Genomic DNA, 11,639 nt, shown 5'->3' with positions numbered 1-11,639 from the left:
GAGTCTGAGTTATATATACTTTATTTCTTTCAATATTTTTTATCTTTTATATATATATATATATATATATATATATATATTATTGATTATACTGTGTTTGATTTCTCTCGTCCTCTCTTCTTTCTGCCCTGTATAGCACAACCAGGTGATTGTCATTAGACTAATTAATTGCTGCTCAAAATGAACTCTCAATGTTTCTGTTACTCACACCCTGACGAAGGCAAAACCAGCCGCAACGCGTAGGTGTGCAGTCTGTGTACGTGTCACCTGTTTTTAAGATTCATCCAAGATGAAATAAAGGCTTTTTAAAATAGTTTCTCTATTCGAGTGCCTTGGATCATGCTTTAGTTTATTATTTTTCTCTCTCTGCTCCTCTGTGTTGTTCTTCATCCACACTGAACAAAACCAATTCAAAGAGTCATATTTTACTTCAACACCTGACTATGCCTCCAAATAAGAACGCAGCGCCAGTTCCATTTTTTCCGTAAGTAGAATAGGGAAGGCGTAGGACATACAGCGTAAGCTTTTTGAAGAATATGAAAGTACGGTTTTGGCGGAAGCACTTAGACGGCGATCATTTGTTAAATATAAAGCATATACATTTACATTTTTTTTTTTGAAAATGACCGATCGTTTCGCTAGATAAGACCCTTATTCCTCGTCTGGTATCGTTTAAAGCCCTTTGAAGCTGCACTGAAACTATAATTTTGACCTTCAACCGTTTGGAGGCCATTGAAGTCCATTATAAGGAGAATAATCCTGGAATGTTTTCATCAAAAATTAATTTCTTTTCAACTGAAGAAAGAAAGATATGAACATCTTGGATGACATAGGGGTGAGTAAATTATCAGGAAAATTTTATTTGAAAGTGAACTAATCCTTTAAGCTGTAATTACAGTCTCCAGAGTGATACTGGATATGGCAGTAATGAAGGTGAGAGCACTTTATTACAGTTCATCAGAGATGATTTACGGATATAAAGTTTACCAGTTTATTAAGCACCACCCGAAAAGGCACCCAAAAGGTCTTTATATATTTGTTTACTGTTAGTTGTAATGAGTGTTTCTGTGTACTTCGCTGTGTATGTTGATAATAATGCAAGGGAGAGAGATAGAGAGAGTTTATGGATAATATTTTAATGCACACTTGCTCTGTGTTTTATGAAGCTCTTACAGTGATTTTCTAGGGTGAAAACGGACGCTTCTTATTTTGTGTAAAGTACAATAAACATGACAAAACTCATCTGTAAAGTTTTGGCCATCATTCGGATGGTACAACAGGCTTGTACTAATATAGTGGATAAAAACAAGAAGACAATATAAGTTACCGTAATTAAACTAAACTATACCTCTTCTATCTCCATGCATCATATATTCGCAGTTTCTGACATTATAGTGCGTCCTGACTGACTCCTGACACCGGAGAATCAGCTTGTGAAGCTCCGCCCTCTTAGGCCGAGCGCAGCAGCTCATTTGCATTTAAAGGGCCCACACTGAAACGGCGCGTTTTTGGTCAACCGTAAATTTTACCATGCTATAAAAAATTATCTGTTGGGTATTTTGAGCTAAAACTCACACACTCTGGGGACAACAGAGACTTATTTTACATCTTGTAAAATGGGGCATAATAGGTCCCCTTTAATTGACTGCATTTTGTGTGAAAACGACATGAATTGTGTTAATAGTATGGTCACAACAGACGGATGTTGTGCTAATTGTGTTTAGAGTTTTGAATATGTCACTATAGATTGGACAAAAGTAGCAATTGAAAAAAACTGTAATAAACTTTCTTTTCTACTTTTACAGTTTTTCTCGATTGCTTAAGCACTATAACCAGGCTTTTGAACTAAAATTTCAAAACCATAACGCCATTTATCAAAAAGCACACCCAATTCCCTAAACTATAAACACTATTTTGACACATGAATCAGATTTGTTGAACTGTTGCTGCAAAACTCTACACACAAATCCCTTCATTTCTCATTGACTACACCATGTTGTCATTTAGAAAGCACTAGCATTCAATATTGTTCACTCAAGTCAGCATAGCTTGAGCTCAGTTAGCACACAGTTACCCACGAGGAAACACTAAGAGTCAAAATGTATCACACCAATCAGAACCTTCAATAGATAGATAAAAGAGCCTGAGTTCATTCAGTTTTGGAACAATGGATCCAGAGAGACGTGATTGAAAAGGTCGAGGACACCAGAGAGGAGGAGGAGGAGGAAGAGGATGAGCAAGAGCAGTAAGGAGTGGAGGAAGAGGATGAGGTGCAAGGAGACAAGGAGTCTCAGATGAAATTCGTGCCACTAGTTGACCATGTCCTTGTCCATGGTATGACTATGAGGGAGGCTGGGCAATGAGTTCAATCAAACTTAAGTTGCTTCATCGTCGCCTCGATCATAAGAACCTTCAGGGGGGAAAACAGGTACATGTACCTCAGTGTACTCTACTGTGGATCAGGCATGCAAGAGGGTTTTCCCCCCGCTGCCTGGATAGGGCCAGTACAGCCTGTGATGTTGATGAGATTCTCTGGCCTGTCCCAGACCAAAGATGTGATGCTGGGGCAGGATTTTTTTTATTTTTTGGTGTATTGTACTGTACAGTACATTAAAGAATAAAAAATGTGCAAATGTATATACACGTGTTCATCATGTGAAAAGTTCAGTGAGGGGAAGAACCACAAGTAACACAACTTATTACTGGTTTTTGGTTTTTGTAGTATTGTTTTGAATTTATCTCACCAGTGTGTAAGACTGTGTTGTAGTGTGTGTGTTTTTGAGGGCTTGTGTGTGATGTCTGAGGGCAAAGTTTGGTTTTTCAGCAAGAGTGAATGGTTTTGGGTATAGAGCTTCATTTTGACCTGAAAATAGGATGTTTGGGGAATTGGGTGAGACGTTATGGATTTGTGTTTACTGTTTTGAGAATATGAGGCATAGTTTCAAGAAATGTGTTTAAGCAATCGAGGATGTATTATCTATTATGAAAACATTTGAGAATTTTGTGCGTATAGTGTTTTGAGAAAAGGATTCACATGATTTGCAATTTGTGTGAAATGAATGAAAATGTACAATCTGTTTAGGACAACTACAAAGTGTTCAGATCACTGTGTTAACTGTTTTGAGAACAGTGATCCGAGTTTGGAGAAACATGTCAAATCGATTGAGAAAAACTGTAAGTCTCAAAATAAGCTCTTTCCAGCATAACACAAGCAACAAATCTCACTCAGAAAGAGTGTCATCATAACACACTGACCTAAAAACAACAGGGAGCATTACATAAATGATCAACTTTTATTCATTAGACTGAAGGACTTTTTCACATAAATCAATATTTCATTCTAGAATAAGAATAACATTTTTTCATTTTACTGACTGTACTACAGCAGTCGTAACAAGAATGAATCAGAAGTGCTGCAATGTGTTTTTTCTATATCTTGTTGCATATAGTAATTTACTTGTAAAAAATAAAAAAGTTGAAAAAAAATCTGAAATTCCAGGGCTGAAATAATAATAATAATGTTTGAGCAGTAAAATTTATCAACACGATCTGTTTGGCCTTGTGCAAGCAGCAGTTACGATCAGTATTGCAATGTATTGCAGCACCTTACAGTCTGCTTATCTTTGAACACATGAATGATCTGGCAGATTTGATCAGTTGTTAAGAGCAATGGGATGAGACATGCAAGTATTTAGTCACACTCAGCTTCAGTGTCAAAAGGTCAAATGTGTGAAAATATATAGCTTTTTTTTTGTCTTTCTTCGGTAGACTCTGTTATAACAAATTGGGTTGTCTTTAAGTGTTTTATGCTAACAAGCATTTAGTAATACATAAAGTACTTTTTCTAAACTCTTAAAGGGTTAGTTCACCCAAAATACAGTCATTAATTACTCACCCTCATGTCGTTCCACACCCGTAAGACCTTCGTTCATCTTGGGAACACAAATTAAGATATTTTTGATAAAATCTGATGGCTCAGTGAGGCCTTCATTGCCAGCAAGAAAATTAACACTTTAAAATGCCTAGAAAGTTACTAAAGATATATTTAAAACAGTTTATGTGACTACAGTGGTTCAACCTTAATGTTATGAAGCAACGAGAATACTTTTTGACAAAACAATAACAAAATAACAAGTTTATTCATCAATATCTAGTGATGGGCGATTTCAAAACACCGCTTCATGAAGCTTCGAAGCTTTACGAATCTTTTGTTTCGAATCACACGCTCCAAACCACTGATTCAAAACAAAAGATTCGTAAAGCTTCGAAGCTTCATGAAGCGGTGTTTTGAAATAGTCCATCACTAGATATTGTTGAATAAAGTCGTTATTTTGTTTTTTGGTGCACAAAAAAATGTGAAATAAATTGTTTTTATAATTCAGTTTCCTTTTACTGCAGTAAAAGTAGAATGCTTACAAGTAAGTCATTCTACATTTTCGGTTGATTGTTGAATGTGTGCATTCTTGGCAACATAGCAACTATCTAAAAGTACATGAGTCATTACTTGTTGACTCACAGTTGTTTCAACATACAGTTGAAAAAAAGAAGAAGAAAGTAACAGAATTCCTCACTTCAGCTACTGGTCAAATGAGTCCCTATGCAGAACTTCAGTTGCCCCTTGGTTGAAATCTCTTTCTGGGGTTGGGTGTGTGGTGTTGATGGTGCACCCATAAAGGGTGAGATGGTGTCCTCTTGGTAGTTAGTTCCCTACGCAGACCATATTTTCTGCATATATGGAACAGTGGTAGTGGAATCGTTGTAAACTGAAATGAAAACATGAAATTGCAGCCATTGATCAACAACAAATCCAACATACATGGCCTTTGGTTATTGTGGAAGCTTTTTTCCACCACAGAATAAAAAGGATAAAAAGTAATTGTGACTTTTTATCTCACAATTCTATTTTTTTTTTCTTGCAATTGTGAGTTTACATCTCACAAATCTGACTAATTTTCTCAGAATTATGAGATATAAACTAGGAATTGAGAAAAAAAAATGTCACAATTACAATTTTTTATTTTCTATGCATGGCAGAAATAAGTTTTTATATGTTCTACATGTGTAAGAGGGAAAACCACAGAGATGCACAATCTAACACACAATCTTCCTCCTCTTCTCCCTTGTCCTGATCCAACTACTCCTCTCCTCCAACAACTATTCCTCTCCCTCACCCAGACATTATTTTTTCTCTCTCTGCTCCTCTGTGTTGTTCTTCATCCACACTGAACAAAACCGATTCAAAGAGTCTTATTTTACTTCAACTTCAACACCTGACTATGCCTCCAAATGAGATTTGAATCTGCTATTTCTCAATATTTCAGTAATCTACTAATTAAAAATGCTTATCAATTGTTTCAGTATTTGTTCAGTATTTGCAAATAAAATGAGAAAGATCCATGATTTTGGTATGGGGTAAACTTATATGAAAAGAAAATTTAAGCATTTTAGAAACATGTTAATTGACTGCATTTTGTGTGAAAACGACATGAATTGTGTTAATGGTATGGTCATAACAGACGGATGTTGTGCTAATTGTGTTTAGAGTTTAGAATATGTCACTATAGACTGGACAAAAGTATGTTAGCAATTGAAAAAAAAAACTGTAATAAACTTTCTTTTCTACGTTTAAACACTCTGGTTCTTCAGATCATCCCCTGCATGAATTTAACTCATGTTTTGTGCTGAAATGAGTGATGTTTTCACCCACTGAGGGGTCTCATCTTCCTCTGCCTGCTTCATCTCTGTGTTCAAGGTGTGAACACTGACGCCCTTGCTACAAATGATCCAGTATTTTTATGACAAGTAGGTCCATTTGTACATGCAGTACATGCAGTAGTAAAGTAAATTTGCATGCAGTTTGGTTTGAATGACAAAATGCACAAAGAACAAGGCAAATACAATATTTCTTGAGAATTGTGATAACCTTATGATATTTTATGTCTTCCAGCGTCCAGCCAAAGACCCAGAAGACCAAACTGATGCTCAGTACGCAATAGCGATCTGTGTCGCACCGGATCAGGGTACAAAAGAAGGATCTGATATCCAGACTGAGTTCAACAAGGAGGATGCACAAAAAGTAAAAGATAAGCTCGATAAAGGAGAGAAATGTTTACTCAATGAAGGAGAGAAATGCACACCATCAGAAAATGTCATTGCTATAAGGCCAGATCCAAAAACAAAGGAACATGCTGAGTATATTCTGCTCTATCCTCCTCTTAAATCTCCCATGGATGAACTTCTAGTAAACAAAGCTAAGGGATAACTGTATAGTTTTCTATTCTTACTACTCACCTTGTGTGAAAACATGCATTCAGGGCCAAAAGAATATTTTCGTTGGCATTTCAAACTGGATAAATATAAGAAAAGAGGGAATGAATGCATTTGTCTTTAAAGAGATCTGGCACAAGGACAGCAAAAAAGTTCTGCAAGAAGAATTCCCAAAGATCAATGCGGTTGTGCCTCTTTATCGCTGTAAGAGAACCAGTAATGTGATGGCATGTCGGAAATGTGTGGAAAATAATATTGTGGATGCTTTCTGTCTGCCTGAAAATAATTAAGTAATTTTCCTTTTCTTGAAAATGCTTGTGTCAGTTATCAAACTGTGGCTTGTTAATAAATGATTTCCTCCTCATATCTTTCATTAAACTATGCTATGGGCTATGACACACACACACTTTGAAGTATTATTCTTGTACACCTGTTCTGAGCATAATAATCATGTATCATTTGTGGAACTGCTATAATATATACTGTATAATGTACACTCTGCAAACATAATAAATTCTGCTCATGCACGTCTAGTTGATTTGCTCTTGATTGCTTCACACAATATTCTTGTGATCAAACAATGTGTGCTTTGATGTCACTTATCTGATAAACCAGCGATTTATACAATAGTTTTGTCAGGACCACTACCATCAAAGATGATTGACAATTGCATAGAGTTTGTATTGGCAGAATGGTTCTGTTCTGAGCAAGAACTCCCTGCCCAGCCATGCAGCCTATCATGAATAAGAACAGGGAGAGCAGTGATAACCCCCTTAGGGTAAACAGAAAAGAAACCAACATAAATGTACCACAGATATCATTAATGTCAATATTTTAATGCACAACATATTTTGAGAATTTAGTCTGATTCAGGTGGAATCAGAAAGCCAAATCCTGACTGGACGAGAGGAGAAGATGGGGATGGAGGAGGGTAATTAGCTCCTGAGAAACAGGTGCTGATAATGCTGAAGGAGCTTACATATTCATGCTGTGATAGGTGTCGTATTTCTATAGGTAGACTGACGTGACCAGCCAGAACTGACGCTATGCTTGATTTCACTCCATTGTGATGCTTTACAAAAGCCTATATTGCAAAATATTGTTTCTAAATAGGTTTACAGTATATTTTCACCATAGTTCAGTGTGCAACACGTAGCAAAAAATGGCTGCTTCTGCTAGGCTACTCTTGCAATGTGAATACAGAAACCTGATTATATGGGCTGCTCACATGCTGCAGACGCAAGATGAAACAGGGTTTCTACATCACCAACAATTTAGGAAGAAAATTAATAAAGAAAAGGTATGATTACACAACAATGATGTACTAAAAATGAAAAAGTTTTTTTCTTTTTGCATTTTACATGTACAGAAGACAATTTTGTCAAAATGATCCCATTCACATGGATCTGTGAAACGCTGTATTATTCACACCAGGCCAGTAGTTGGCGATGTCACTTTGTAAAGAAATACTAGGCTACACGCCTATAGACTGAACACATAATACAACGGTTTTCACAAGTTCCCCTTTTTGCAATTCACACCGAGATGATAATGGTATCGTTTTCACTTTGGAAAGTTTGTGTTTTCAGGTCCCCAAAACGGCATTGTCATGTAAATGAACGGCCATCGTGTGTCTCATCCTGTGGCCTCACAGTACTGTAGCGACTGATAAAAACTGTCAGATCATTCACACGTACCAAACTGAGTGTCAAACAGACCGCAAGGCCCTGAAACACATTGCAGCACTGAACACAACTGCTGCTAGCACAAGGCCAAACACATCCTGTTGAGCCTGTCTAAATGGTGCATCAAGAAGGTAACTGCTCATACATGAACTCTCTTTATGCGTCTGTTTGTAAATACAGTAGATAGTGTGGTAGATGATACTGTAATATAAACATGTTAATGCAGTTGTGTAAGCCGTGTCAATGTCTGTGAATGACACTTGTAGCACGATGCAAAAAAACACATTGAATAATCAACAAGTACTGCTGTCAAATCTTGTTGTTACAAATAAGTTTAATGAACTACTTGGTGAATCTGTTTTCCCCCACATTGTTGTCAATTAGCGACCCCTGCTGGACAGTTATTTCTACATTATTTGGATTCCATGTACAACTAGAAAATAAAGTTTGAAATCAACCATTGATGTTGGCTTGGCAAAGCCTTGATGGGCAGCCAGAGTCAAAAGAGCCAAACGCACATGTCTGTTCCGTGTTCTGAAGGTGGCCCCGCCACAACGGCCGCTTTAAGATGCGCTCTATGGCGTGTACTCCGTGCCAAAATCAAGCGCCCGAACGACTGACCGATCCACCGAACGTCTATCCGAACGTCTTGTACTTTGAGCGTCTAACTGAGCGGGTGACCCACGTGACGACCTGACGTGACGCCAGCGTCTTGAAATTAACTGGTTTTTAACCACGTAAGGAGCCAAGCTGATGTGTAAAGACTAGAAATGGACATTACAGGCACTAAATACAGATATTTTATACATAAATACTAAATACTGAATCCTGTGCTTGAAAGTATGTGTTTTACAAAGAGCATGTAACTGTACAGACATTCCATAGTCTTAATTTGACCCGTATAATCATGCTAACTGTTAACTTTATTGCCTACTGTACAATATACCAGTCCATCAGACCAGTCTCTTTATCCTACATCCCAGGAAATCTACAGAATACCAATCAGGTATGTGCTTCAGGAGAGCCTTTAGTGCGGGCTGTTAAACTGAACTCTGCTGGTCGTGTCCCTGCAGGAACTGAATTGTATAGCCATGCTTTACACACCTTTTTCACCAGTTACTTTAAAAAAATAAAGTAACTTCTTTTACTTCTCACAAATAGTAACTGAGTTAGTAACTAAGTTAGGCCTACTTCATTATAAAAGTAACTAATTACAAGGGGAAAGTAACTATTGCGTTACTTTTTAATTTTCTTTTTTTCAAATATGTCAAATAACTTGGATGCCCCAATATTAAATATGTTAAATGAATGAAATTGACACTAAATAGAATAAAATATTATTATAAAACATTGTACATGTTACGTCCCAGGACGTATATCGTTCATTGTTTTGTAATTTTGTGAATACGTGTATGTGACTGTGTTTCCCTGATGCCCAACAGCCTGCTGTGAAGTGTAGTTTTTTCCTTGTTCCTCTCTCTCTCTTTCTCTCTCTCTCTCTCTGGTCCTGTTTCTCTGTGGGGATACTTTTTTATTTTTAATACTATATGTTACTCTCCTGCCACCCCTAGATAAAAAGGGGACGTAACATACACTAATCTACACTATTTTAATGTTGCTGTGGGACAATGTGAGAGACACCTATCAAATTCAATATATTATTGTAAATATTATCATTACTATAGTGAAAAAATAAAACACAATAGATGGTTTAGAACTTTTAATATTTATTGCACAGAACACAACTGGCCAACAAATAAGTCTAAAAATAAATTATGCTTGATCCGACTCGACTCATGACCCGCTCTTGCTCACGACATGAAATTTCTCTGTACTGTATAGGCTACTGTTTAGCCATTAAAGAAAACGTATTTAGTTTCATATTTATGTTTAAATAGGCCTATTATAATGTTATTTTTTAATTTCATATATTTGATAATGAAAAGTGAACAGCATGAGTAAGATAAGAGGATACATCATATGATGCGCAACATATCGGGAGACATGGAGTGGGTCAGACATGATTTTGATCACTTCATTAAGTTTTGTTTTGTAGAAAGCCTTTCTTTAAAGTGAATTTCGTTTTGTAAAAATTGTATCTTAATTTTAATCAATGTTTCATCAACCAATTGTGTTTGAAAGGAACTGTATTGCACCAATTACTACTACGGTGCCAACCGTCTCAGAGAGTCGTTTACCACATCTGATGTCCAATGGCCACGAGAGAAAGAAAGAGGAGGCAGTTGTACTAAATTGTACTAATTTACTCTTTAAGATGTTGAATATCAATAATCAAATACACTGTGTACATATTCACCATCAAAACAGATCACAAAATAGCAAATAAATTATACATATAAAGAGCGTAAGCCTACGCAAAATAATAAACAAACTTAATTATTTAACAGATTTGGATTTCAAGGATACAGATGGAGGCTGGTTTCACAAATATGTAGTGAAAAACAATGAGTGCAACAGTCCGTGTTGGTCTCTGCAGTTCTTTAAGGCGCTCAGATGTCAGGATAGCGATGTGAAGCTAGTCGTTAAGCTGCAGTCTCAGGTGCCCTGATGCACGATGTATCGTCGGCGATGAAGATTGCAAAGTCTATGATGTGCTTTATTGATTTATCCCGTTGCTGTATATGACTCTAAATGTGGTTCTATAATAAGCAAATAAACTTAATCAGTAACAGAAAACTGCGTAAATGTGCGATGACATTAACAGCACAACAGAAATTGCTGCGTCATTGTAGTTGTATAATTGGCGATCATTCTCGCCATCATAAAAATACTATACTTCACATAATCAAGGAAACACACTCATTTACATAAATTATAATCTAGCAGTGGTATATCAAGTTAAACAGTGAATAAATGGCATAATAATAATATAATGAACACTCAAAATGAAACTCACGGTCTTCAATGACGCACATTCCAGAATCGTCATGAAGGAAACTTCAACGAGAAGTCTGAGACAATTAAGCATCATCCACTGCCAATCGAGATCACAAATATTCTCCCTGCAGTTCACAAAGTGAAGTCGCTACAGAAAAGATCTTCATTTGCATAACTTTGCTGCTTTTCAGAGAAGACTGCAGGACCTATGCTTTCACTCTGCTGATCACGCATTGAAACTGATCCGCTCTCGCGCGACCACCAAACAAGCCACGCCCTCTCAATTCAAATCAATGACCAACATAAGAGCTGTACAGCCCTTATAAGAAAAGAACACAAACTGAACATGGGCTTTTTTACAAATTGCCTGGATTTAATAAGTAAGAAGCAAATATAGCAGACAATATAATCATGACATGGAGGCGCGGGCGCGATCACTTGCGCGTGAGCTGGAGCGCGTCTTATAGGCTAAATGAACAGAAACTCAGCTTATAGGCTGCTTGCCTCACAGACATGAGAAATATATCTATAGAAAGCTTGAAATGTCTACTTTTATGTAGTCGAATTGGTGTGGTTCTAAAAAAAAGTATGGTCACATCAAATAGGCCTATAGTTAAAAACAAAACAAACAAAAAAACAACAACAACAAAACAAATGCAAAATCAGAAAACATTTTTTTGTTGTGCAGGGGCAGTATTTTATAATTAATTTATAATTGTTTTATGTAATTATAAATGGGGTTAGGGTCTCAATAATTTGATAATAAGCATCTTGCAGCTATTCTATTTC

General features: G+C 36.6%; 1 long non-coding RNA gene and 1 pseudogene across 1 annotated transcript; one reads left to right on the top strand and one right to left on the bottom strand.

The window, feature by feature from the left end:
• Nucleotides 1-5,926: 5,926 nt before the first annotated feature.
• LOC127495608 (uncharacterized) lies at nucleotides 5,927-6,620 on the top strand (annotated as a pseudogene).
• A 3,940-nt stretch (nucleotides 6,621-10,560) lies between these two features.
• On the bottom strand, nucleotides 10,561-11,104 carry LOC127495933 (uncharacterized). The gene is made up of 2 exons (XR_007925208.1): nucleotides 10,870-11,104; nucleotides 10,561-10,612 (listed from the first exon to the last, which is right to left on the bottom strand). It is a non-coding gene; the product is annotated as an uncharacterized LOC127495933 (long non-coding RNA).
• Nucleotides 11,105-11,639: the final 535 nt, after the last annotated feature.

Source organism: Ctenopharyngodon idella, chromosome 15, assembly GCF_019924925.1.
Source record: "Ctenopharyngodon idella isolate HZGC_01 chromosome 15, HZGC01, whole genome shotgun sequence".
Classification (NCBI taxonomy): domain Eukaryota; kingdom Metazoa; phylum Chordata; class Actinopteri; order Cypriniformes; family Xenocyprididae; genus Ctenopharyngodon; species Ctenopharyngodon idella.
The sequence above is the reverse complement of the archived record's forward strand: the minus strand, read 5'-3'. Positions and strand labels throughout refer to the sequence as shown.